At 43.6% G+C, this 9,967-nt stretch overlaps 6 non-coding genes across 6 annotated transcripts; all 6 read right to left on the bottom strand.

Moving 5' to 3' along the window:
• Positions 1-540: 540 nt before the first annotated feature.
• LOC127139891 (5S ribosomal RNA) lies at positions 541-658 on the bottom strand. Its single transcript, XR_007810251.1, has one exon. It is a non-coding gene; the product is annotated as a 5S ribosomal RNA (ribosomal RNA).
• Positions 659-1,149: 491 nt separating this feature from the next.
• On the bottom strand, positions 1,150-1,265 carry LOC127139887 (5S ribosomal RNA). Its single transcript, XR_007810247.1, has one exon. It is a non-coding gene; the product is annotated as a 5S ribosomal RNA (ribosomal RNA).
• Positions 1,266-1,752: 487 nt separating this feature from the next.
• LOC127139889 (5S ribosomal RNA) lies at positions 1,753-1,871 on the bottom strand. Its single transcript, XR_007810249.1, has one exon. It is a non-coding gene; the product is annotated as a 5S ribosomal RNA (ribosomal RNA).
• A 6,437-nt stretch (positions 1,872-8,308) lies between these two features.
• LOC127139890 (5S ribosomal RNA) lies at positions 8,309-8,427 on the bottom strand. The gene has a single exon (XR_007810250.1). It is a non-coding gene; the product is annotated as a 5S ribosomal RNA (ribosomal RNA).
• A 495-nt stretch (positions 8,428-8,922) lies between these two features.
• LOC127139888 (5S ribosomal RNA) lies at positions 8,923-9,041 on the bottom strand. The gene has a single exon (XR_007810248.1). It is a non-coding gene; the product is annotated as a 5S ribosomal RNA (ribosomal RNA).
• A 495-nt stretch (positions 9,042-9,536) lies between these two features.
• Positions 9,537-9,655, bottom strand: LOC127139886 (5S ribosomal RNA). The gene has a single exon (XR_007810246.1). It is a non-coding gene; the product is annotated as a 5S ribosomal RNA (ribosomal RNA).
• Positions 9,656-9,967: the final 312 nt, after the last annotated feature.

Here is a 9,967-nt window from a genome sequence, read left to right as displayed (position 1 = left end):
TCACACACAACCTGCTCCTTCTGCTGCTCAGGGTGGTGTGGCCGTAAGCCACAGCGGCTGCTGAAGACAGACCCTTTATACGTGCCAAAATAACACTGGCAGATCTGTTATTTCACATAGCAATCAACAATAATGGGGATTTTCTCTAACAGTCAACAGCAAAACTAAGAAATAACTACTCACCCAACAAGAATTTTCCGTATGGCCTGATCAAACATTTGGCTCTGTTCCAAGTCCATTTTCGTCGAAATTGCTCAAAACGTACATCGGTGAGCCACACGTCCTTGTGGACGACGTATTGGGTCATTGTGCCCAAACCCAGACTGCGCTCATTCATTCGGCAGCAGTGCAGACTTTACAGAGGTGACTTTCCAGCGCCTAATACCCGATTGCCGAAAGCGACGTGACATAAAACAGAAGTGCAAAACAGAGCGTGAAATACAGGCTGCAAAATAAAAGTAGTTTGGGCGTGCCTGTCTCAACTACAGAGGAAGCGGCATTCTGCTGCTGTAAGATAGGCAGGAAAAGATGGGGACAAAAAGCTTACGGCACCTGGTATTCCCAGGCGGTCTCCCATCCAAGTACTAACCAGGCCCGACCCTGCTTAGCTTCCGAGATCAGACGAGATCGGGCCGCTCAGGGTGGTGTGGCCGTAAGCCACAGCGGCTGCTGAAGACAGACCCTTTATACGTGCCAAAATAACACTGGCAGATCTGTTATTTCACATAGCAATCAACAATAATGGGGATTTTCTCTAACAGTCAACAGCAAAACTAAGAAATAACTACTCCACCCAACAAGAATTTTCCGTATGGCCTGATCAAACATTTGGCTCTGTTCCAAGTCCATTTTCGTCCGAAATTGCTCAAAACGTACATCGGTGAGCCACACGTCCTTGTGGACGACGTATTGGGTCATTGTGCCCAAAACCCAGACTGCGCTCATTCATTTCGGCAGCAGTGCAGACTTTACAGAGGACTTTCCAGCGCCTAATACCCGATTGCCGAAAGCGACGACATAAACAGAAGTGCAAAACAGAGCGTGAAATACAGGCTGCAAAATAAAAGTATTTTGGGCGTGCCCTGTCTCAACTACAGAGGAAGCGGCATTCTGCTGCTGTAAGATAGGCAGGAAAAGATGGGGACAAAAAGCTTACGGCACCTGGTATTCCCAGGCGGTCTCCCATCCAAGTACTAACCAGGCCCCCCTGCTTAGCTTCCGAGATCAGACGAGATCGGGCGCGCTCAGGTGGTGTGGCCGTAAGCCACAGCGGCTGCTGAAGACAGACCCTTTATACGTGCCAAAATAACACTGGCAGATCTGTTATTTCACATAGCAATCAACAATAATGGGGATTTTCTCTAACAGTCAACAGCAAAACTAAGAAATAACTACTCCACCCAACAAGAATTTTCCGTATGGCCTGATCAAACATTTGGCTCTGTTCCAAGTCCATTTTCGTCCGAAATTGCTCAAAACGTACATCGGTGAGCCACACGTCCTTGTGGACGACGTATTGGGTCATTGTGCCCAAACCCAGACGCATCATTCGGCAGCAGTGCAGACTTTACAGAGGTGACTTTCCAGCGCCTAATACCCGATTGCCGAAAGCGACGTGACATAAAACAGAAGTGCAAAACAGAGCGTGAAATACAGGCTGCAAAATAAAAGTAGTTTGGGCGTGCCCTGTCTCAACTACAGAGGAAGCGGCATTCTGCTGCTGTAGATAGGCAGGAAAAGATGGGGACAAAAAGCTTACGGCACCTGGTATTCCCAGGCGGTCTCCCATCCAAGTACTAACCAGGCCCGACCCTGCTTAGCTTCCGAGATCAGACGAGATCGGGCGCGCTCAGGGTGGTGTGGCCGTAAGCCACAGCGGCTGCTGAAGACAGACCCTTTATACGTGCCAAAATAACACTGGCAGATCTGTTATTTCACATAGCAATCAACAATAATGGGGATTTTCTCTAACAGTCAACAGCAAAACTAAGAAATAACTACTCCACCCAACAAGAATTTTCCGTATGGCCTGATCAAACATTTGGCTCTGTTCCAAGTCCATTTTCGTCCGAAATTGCTCAAAACGTACATCGGTGAGCCACACGTCCTTGTGGACGACGTATTGGGTCATTGTGCCCAAAACCCAGACTGCGCTCATTCATTCCGGCAGCAGTGCAGACTTTACAGAGGTGACTTTCCAGCGCCTAATACCCGATTGCCGAAAGCGACGTGACATAAAACAGAAGTGCAAAACAGAGCGTGAAATACAGGCTGCAAAATAAAAGTAGTTTTGGGCGTGCCCTGTCTCAACTACAGAGGAAGCGGCATTCTGCTGCTGTAAGATAGGCAGGAAAAGATGGGGACAAAAAGCTTACGGCACCTGGTATTCCCAGGCGGTCTCCCATCCAAGTACTAACCAGGCCCGACCTCTGCTTAGCTTCCGAGATCAGACGAGATCGGGCGCGCTTTTTTTTTTTTTTTTTTTTTTATTATAAAAAATATACAACAATTCAATTTCACTTAGATCAGAGAAATCCTTAAATTACATCATTCAAATAAACATTTCCTTAAAAATAAAAAACCTCAAGGCCCAAAACAAACCAGTCAAAAAAACATTTTACACATTCACGGAAAATACAAGTTAACTAAACTAAATTCTATCAAAAATTAAACAACAAATTCTTTTTTCCCTCCAACTTTATCACTCCACTCTCTTCCACAAACCATTCCTCAATACATCCTTCTCCAAATAGAACCACATCATATACACATATCTCTTTACCTTTGACACAAACACATCCCAGACCTCCACCCTCTTACCCTCAAAGTGCATCAAGTTCCTTCTACACCATACTGAATGTCTAGCCAAACTCAGAAAAATATTTAACAAATTCACTCTGTGACCCTTCTTCTTTTTAGTTACCCCAAGTAAAAAAACACTCCTCCATTCTCTCCCTTCTAAAATCCCCTTCCCCCAATTCCTCATCACCCACTGCTTTAATTTCCTACAAAACCCCACCACCTCTCCACATTCCCAGAATAAATGAAATAAAGTTTCCGGTCCGAGCTTGCACACATCACACTCCCTATTTACATCCCTATTAAACTGATGTATAACCACATTTGTGTAAACCCTATTGTGTCTTATTTTGAAATCCAAATTCTCGCACTCGACACTGTTAAATTTTACAGTTATATTTTCCCACATTGATTTTACATCGTCATCCAGCACATACATTCTCCATACTTTTTCGCTTTCAGGAACTTTAAATTCCTCCACCGCCATAGACTCATAAATTTGTTTCATTTTCAATACGCAAAGAGTTTCTTAACCCCATTGCAGTCAATATAAAGGACCGGCAGGTCACATGGCTTTGCTGTCACCGTGTGCTTGTCGATCATAGTTACCCAACCCGCTGGAATGCTCTTCTTAATTTTTTCAAAAACATTTTCTACCATTACTCTACTCACATCTTCATCCCATTCCAATAAACAGTCAAAAATTGCTCTCCCCGGCATAAATCCCCGGTACATATTCATAAACAATATCTTTAATTTGTCTAACTCCAGCCAAAAAAAACATTTCATTGTGCAACATTTTCCCTTTCTCAATTATTTTGGGGTTAAAAAAAATCGGTTGCTTAAAAACCTGATTAACATCAATACAGTTATAAAACACTTTTTTCCTTAAAAACACCTCCCACACTCCAAAAACCTCTTGATAAAATACAGGTATTTTGTCCAAACATCCTTTTTTTAAACACATGAAAATTCCTTCATCCCCAATCCCTCCACAGTTGTATAGAAACTGTTTAAAAAACATTTTCCATCCATATTCCAAATTCCCATATAAAAATTTTTGTACCATTTTGACTCTCATCGCATTCTTTCTTACCTCGATATCCATTAACTTTAAACCACCCCTCTCTCTATTACCAATCCAAAGTTTTTGTTGCAATCCTTACACCCCTCCCACTCCAAATAAAACTGTTAACTAAATTTTTCAATTCGTTTAAAACCCAAATCGGCATATCTAAGACCCCTAAAACATAATTTATTTTTGATAACAGCAACACATTAACCACTAACACTTTCCCCTTCAGTTTCAGCTGTCTTAGCTTCCAAAAATTTAACGTATTTCTGATTTTGTTTAACACCCCCGTCCACGTTTCATCCCTTGCCTCCTTTTCTTTTGGTCCTAAATTAACCCCCAGAATCTTAATAAAATCATCCTTTATCCTAAACGGGATATTCCATTTTTTGTTCCTCTCCTCCCCAAAAAACATTATTTCAGTTTTGTCAATATTTATTTTCGCACCCGATGCCCCCCCATAAATTTTCAAATCCTCCATGATAAAATCAACGCTCTCTGCATTTTTTACAGTAAAATTAGTGTCATCTGCAAACTGATAAATTAAACTTTTCTTACCAAATGGAATATCCACTGCTAAAATCCTCCCGTCTTGCTTCACCAGTGTTGCCAATGGCTCTGCAGAAATGCTATATAATATAGCAGACAAAGGACATCCCTGTCTGATAGATCTTCCCAATTTAAAACCTTCAGTTAATGTACCATTAATCTTCACCCTTCCTTTAGCTTGACTATATAACAATTTTAGCCAAGCAATTATCCTATCCCCAAACCCAAATTTTCCCAATGTCCTCCACAAATAATCATGTTCAACTCTGTCGAATGCCTTATTTAAATCCACACTTAATAGCACCCCTCCCTCCTTCTCCCTGTTCATTTGCCCTACCACATCCCTAATAGAGCAAATAGTGTCCGCTATATCCCTCCCCGGTATACTGTACCCCTGAGTGTCCCGAAATGATACTACCTGCAACCACCTTTATTCTATTTGCAAAGATTTTTGTTAGAATTTTATAATCACAATTTAACAAACTTAATGGTCTATAATTTTCCAATTTATTTTTGTTTCCTCTATTCTTATATAGTAATGTGATAATCCCCGTCGCCATAGAATCAGGCACCTCTTGTCTCTCTTCCATGCAAACGAAGAGTTTCATAAGTATTGGAGCCAATACGTCAATAAAGGTCTTATAAAATTCATTTGTTAGCCCATCTGAACCTGGACTTTTGTATTTTTTTTGCTTGATTTATTGCCTCTCGAATTTCTTCAATAGTTATCTCCTTATCACACATTTCCCTGTCCTCCTCCGTCAGCTCCACCCCCACCGTGCCCAGAACCTTATCCACTAACTCCTTATTTATTCCTTCCTTTTTAAACAAACTCTCATAATAGGTTTGCACCTCCTCTAAAATGCTTACATAATCGCTTATTTTTTCTCCTGTGTCTTTTTCTAACTCCCAAATAAAATTTTTCCTTTGTCTCTTTCCTTCCAGGTTCAAGAAAAATTTCGTACACTTTTCTCCCTCCACCACATATTTAGCCCTGCTCCTTATTATTGCACCCATGATCTTCTCTTTCTCCAAGTTTTCCAATTTACCCTGCAGCTTTAACACCCTCTCCGTGTCCACGTCAGCTCTTCCTTCCTCCTCCTCCAACTCCTCCCTCAATTCTAATTTCTTTTTTTTCCTCAGAAAATTCCTCAGTTTCGCATATCTCGTGCTTAGTTGCCTTATTTTACTTTTTACCTTCTCCCACCATGCACATGTATTTAACTCAATGGATTTTCTTTTTCCCGCACTATACAATCTACAACCTTTTTTTTATATTCTACTTCCTCTAACAAACACGCATTCAAACACCATACCCCTCCCCCCTCCCTCCCCTTTCCCCCAACTGAAAAATTAGCGCTGCATGATCACTCAACCCCAGAAAATTATATTTTAAATTCGTCACATAAATCCCCACACATCTTCTAACCAAACATAAATCAATTCTGCTTTGCTTTAGTTTTCCTAAGACCATTTGTCTTCTAGAGAAACTCCTTTTATAGGGATTCTCCTCCCTCCATACATCAATTAAATCCTCCTTTAACATAATATTATGTAGCGCTATTCTCGATGTGTCATTTTTAAAAGACCCAACACTGCACGCGTCTAATCTCGTGCACCATACATTGAAATCCCCGACTATCATACAGTTCCCCTTAACAAAACCCGACATCCTTGCAAAAAAACCTTTCCTTTGTGTTTCCACATTTTGGTGCATAGATATTTACTAAACGAAATAAAACATTTTGTAATTCAAAATCAATAACCAAAATTCTCCCTTTGTTATCCTTATAAATTTCCTTCACATTTTCTATACACCCTTCTTTAACCAAGATAGCCACCCCACATTCCCTCTGTCCCCCATGATTTACAAAAAAAACTCCCTTCCAAAGTCTCTTTATACTATCCATAATTTCCTCAGTCCAATGAGTTTCTTGTAGACAAATAATGTCTGTATTGAGTGCAACGAAAACCTGCTCTGCTTTCCTTTTGTCTCTGAGGCCATTACAGTTTAACGAGGAAATTTTAATTTGTGCACTCATAATACCTTGAAAAACTAAAAGAAAAAAAAAACAGCAGAGCTTTCCTCATACCTCTCATTTCTTCACATTCATCCTTTCTGTTCCTTTCTTCTTCCTCTTCAACTGTTTTATTATTTCTTCACTTATGTCCATCTCCTCTCCGCTGCTTCCCCAGCCCACCTCCGTCTCCGTTCCGCCCTCAGCCAACACAGCGGAACGCACTCCTCCTGTCCTCTCATCTCCCGCGCTCCCCCCTCCTTCTCCAGTCACCTCTCCTCCTTGACCTCTCTCACTCTCAGCAGCCGCGCTGACCGCGACAATCTCTGTGCCCGCATCCTCCCGACTGTTGTCCAGCTCCTCCGTTTCCAGCGACCAGATCCGCCCTCCGCCGACCCCCGCCTCCTCCGTCCTCTGGTCCTCCTCCACCTCCACCAACTCCTCCTCCTCCTCCTCCTCCCCCTCCACCATCAGTTCTCCCTCCACCTCCGCCATCTCCTCTCGACTGGATGAAATATCCGAATACGGCGCCTCTCCCCTGAACGCCGCCGATGCTCCACACACACACAAAGCCCTCTTCTCCCCACAGTCACTGCATCTCTCCGTCCCCGCACATTCGCGAGCATAATGCCCCTGATTTCCACATTTAAAACATTTAAATGTCGGACAATCTCGCACCACGTGTCCGGGCTGTATACACAACCGGCAAACTTTTACTTGCCTGTCGTGAATAACACGGAAGTGTTCTGTTCCTCCCGCTGTCTCAAATTTGGCTGAATAAGGCAAATAAGGCATTTAATTTTCCCAATATGGCTTCATCCTCCACATATGTAGGTAAATTGATGAATGAAACCACCATCACATCATTTCCTATTTCCTTCCCAATTACCAGACTGTTCTTGATTTTGAAGCCGTCCATCAATTTGTTTTTTCCACTTTCATTTCTCATTGTTAGTTCATAAAGTTTCATTGTCTTAAATCTGCAGCCGATCACATCACCGCACTGCTCTTTCACCGCCTTTAACAGCTCCATCATCGTCACCTCATCTTCTCCGTCTATCTCCGCCGTCACCGTCAATCTCCTCTCATAAGTTATTTTTTCTTTGTCTCCTTCAACCGCATGCCGTCCTCCATTTGCCGTTCCGTTTTCCTTAGCCATGATTTCCGTCCGTATATTTTTCTTTGATTTTTCCCCAAACAGCGGCCGCTGTCTGGGGAATATGCTCACCTCTTAGAAAAAAAAACAAAATACTTTCTCCACCTATCTCTCTCGGGAAATTTGAAAGCAAAAAGGAAAGTCAAAGTTTACACTTCTCTCAGCTTGTCTCACACACAACCTGCTCCCTCTGCTGCTCAGGGTGGTGTGGCCGTAAGCCACAGCGGCTGCTGAAGACAGACCCTTTATACGTGCCAAAATAACACTGGCAGATCTGTTATTTCACATAGCAATCAACAATAATGGGGATTTTCTCTAACAGTCAACAGCAAAACTAAGAAATAACTACTCCACCCAACAAGAATTTTCCGTATGGCCTGATCAAACATTTGGCTCTGTTCCAAGTCCATTTTCGTCCGAAATTGCTCAAAACGTACATCGGTGAGCCACACGTCCTTGTGGACGACGTATTGGGTCATTGTGCCCAAAACCCAGACTGCGCTCATTCATTCGGCAGCAGTGCAGACTTTACAGAGGTGACTTTCCAGCGCCTAATACCCGATTGCCGAAAGCGACGTGACATAAAACAGAAGTGCAAAACAGAGCGTGAAATACAGGCTGCAAAATAAAAGTAGTTTGGGCGTGCCCTGTCTCAACTACAGAGGAAGTGGCATTCTGCTGCTGTAAGATAGGCAGGAAAAGATGGGGACAAAAAGCTTACGGCACCTGGTATTCCCAGGCGGTCTCCCATCCAAGTACTAACCAGGCCGGACCCTGCTTAGCTTCCGAGATCAGACGAGATCGGGCGCGCTCAGGGTGGTGTGGCCGTAAGCCACAGCGGCTGCTGAAGACAGACCCTTTATACGTGCCAAAATAACACTGGCAGATCTGTTATTTCACATAGCAATCAACAATAATGGGGATTTTCTCTAACAGTCAACAGCAAAACTAAGAAATAACTACTCCACCCAACAAGAATTTTCCGTATGGCCTGATCAAACATTTGGCTCTGTTCCAAGTCCATTTTCGTCCGAAATTGCTCAAAACGTACATCGGTGAGCCACACGTCCTTGTGGACGACGTATTGGGTCATTGTGCCCAAAACCCAGACTGCGCTCATTCATTCGGCAGCAGTGCAGACTTTACAGAGGTGACTTTCCAGCGCCTAATACCCGATTGCCGAAAGCGACGTGACATAAAACAGAAGTGCAAAACAGAGCGTGAAATACAGGCTGCAAAATAAAAGTAGTTTGGGCGTGCCCTGTCTCAACTACAGAGGAAGCGGCATTCTGCTGCTGTAAGATAGGCAGGAAAAGATGGGGACAAAAAGCTTACGGCACCTGGTATTCCCAGGCGGTCTCCCATCCAAGTACTAACCAGGCCCGACCCTGCTTAGCTTCCGAGATCAGACGAGATCGGGCGCGCTCAGGGTGGTGTGGCCGTAAGCCACAGCGGCTGCTGAAGACAGACCCTTTATACGTGCCAAAATAACACTGGCAGATCTGTTATTTCACATAGCAATCAACAATAATGGGGATTTTCTCTAACAGTCAACAGCAAAACTAAGAAATAACTACTCCACCCAACAAGAATTTTCCGTATGGCCTGATCAAACATTTGGCTCTGTTCCAAGTCCATTTTCGTCCGAAATTGCTCAAAACGTACATCGGTGAGCCACACGTCCTTGTGGACGACGTATTGGGTCATTGTGCCCAAAACCCAGACTGCGCTCATTCATTCGGCAGCAGTGCAGACTTTACAGAGGTGACTTTCCAGCGCCTAATACCCGATTGCCGAAAGCGACGTGACATAAAACAGAAGTGCAAAACAGAGCGTGAAATACAGGCTGCAAAATAAAAGTAGTTTGGGCGTGCCCTGTCTCAACTACAGAGGAAGCGGCATTCTGCTGCTGTAAGATAGGCAGGAAAAGATGGGGACAAAAAGCTTACGGCACCTGGTATTCCCAGGCGGTCTCCCATCCAAGTACTAACCAGGCCCGACCCTGCTTAGCTTCCGAGATCAGACGAGATCGGGCGCGCTCAGGGTGGTGTGGCCGTAAGCCACAGCGGCTGCTGAAGACAGACCCTTTATACGTGCCAAAATAACACTGGCAGATCTGTTATTTCACATAGCAATCAACAATAATGGGGATTTTCTCTAACAGTCAACAGCAAAACTAAGAAATAACTACTCCACCCAACAAGAATTTTCCGTATGGCCTGATCAAACATTTGGCTCTGTTCCAAGTCCATTTTCGTCCGAAATTGCTCAAAACGTACATCGGTGAGCCACACGTCCTTGTGGACGACGTATTGGGTCATTGTGCCCAAAACCCAGACTGCGCTCATTCATTCGGCAGCAGTGCAGACTTTA

This window comes from Lates calcarifer, unplaced genomic scaffold (genome assembly GCF_001640805.2).
Source record: "Lates calcarifer isolate ASB-BC8 unplaced genomic scaffold, TLL_Latcal_v3 _unitig_2238_quiver_3329, whole genome shotgun sequence".
Lineage (NCBI taxonomy): Eukaryota > Metazoa > Chordata > Actinopteri > Centropomidae > Lates > Lates calcarifer.
The sequence above is the reverse complement of the archived record's forward strand: the minus strand, read 5'-3'. Positions and strand labels throughout refer to the sequence as shown.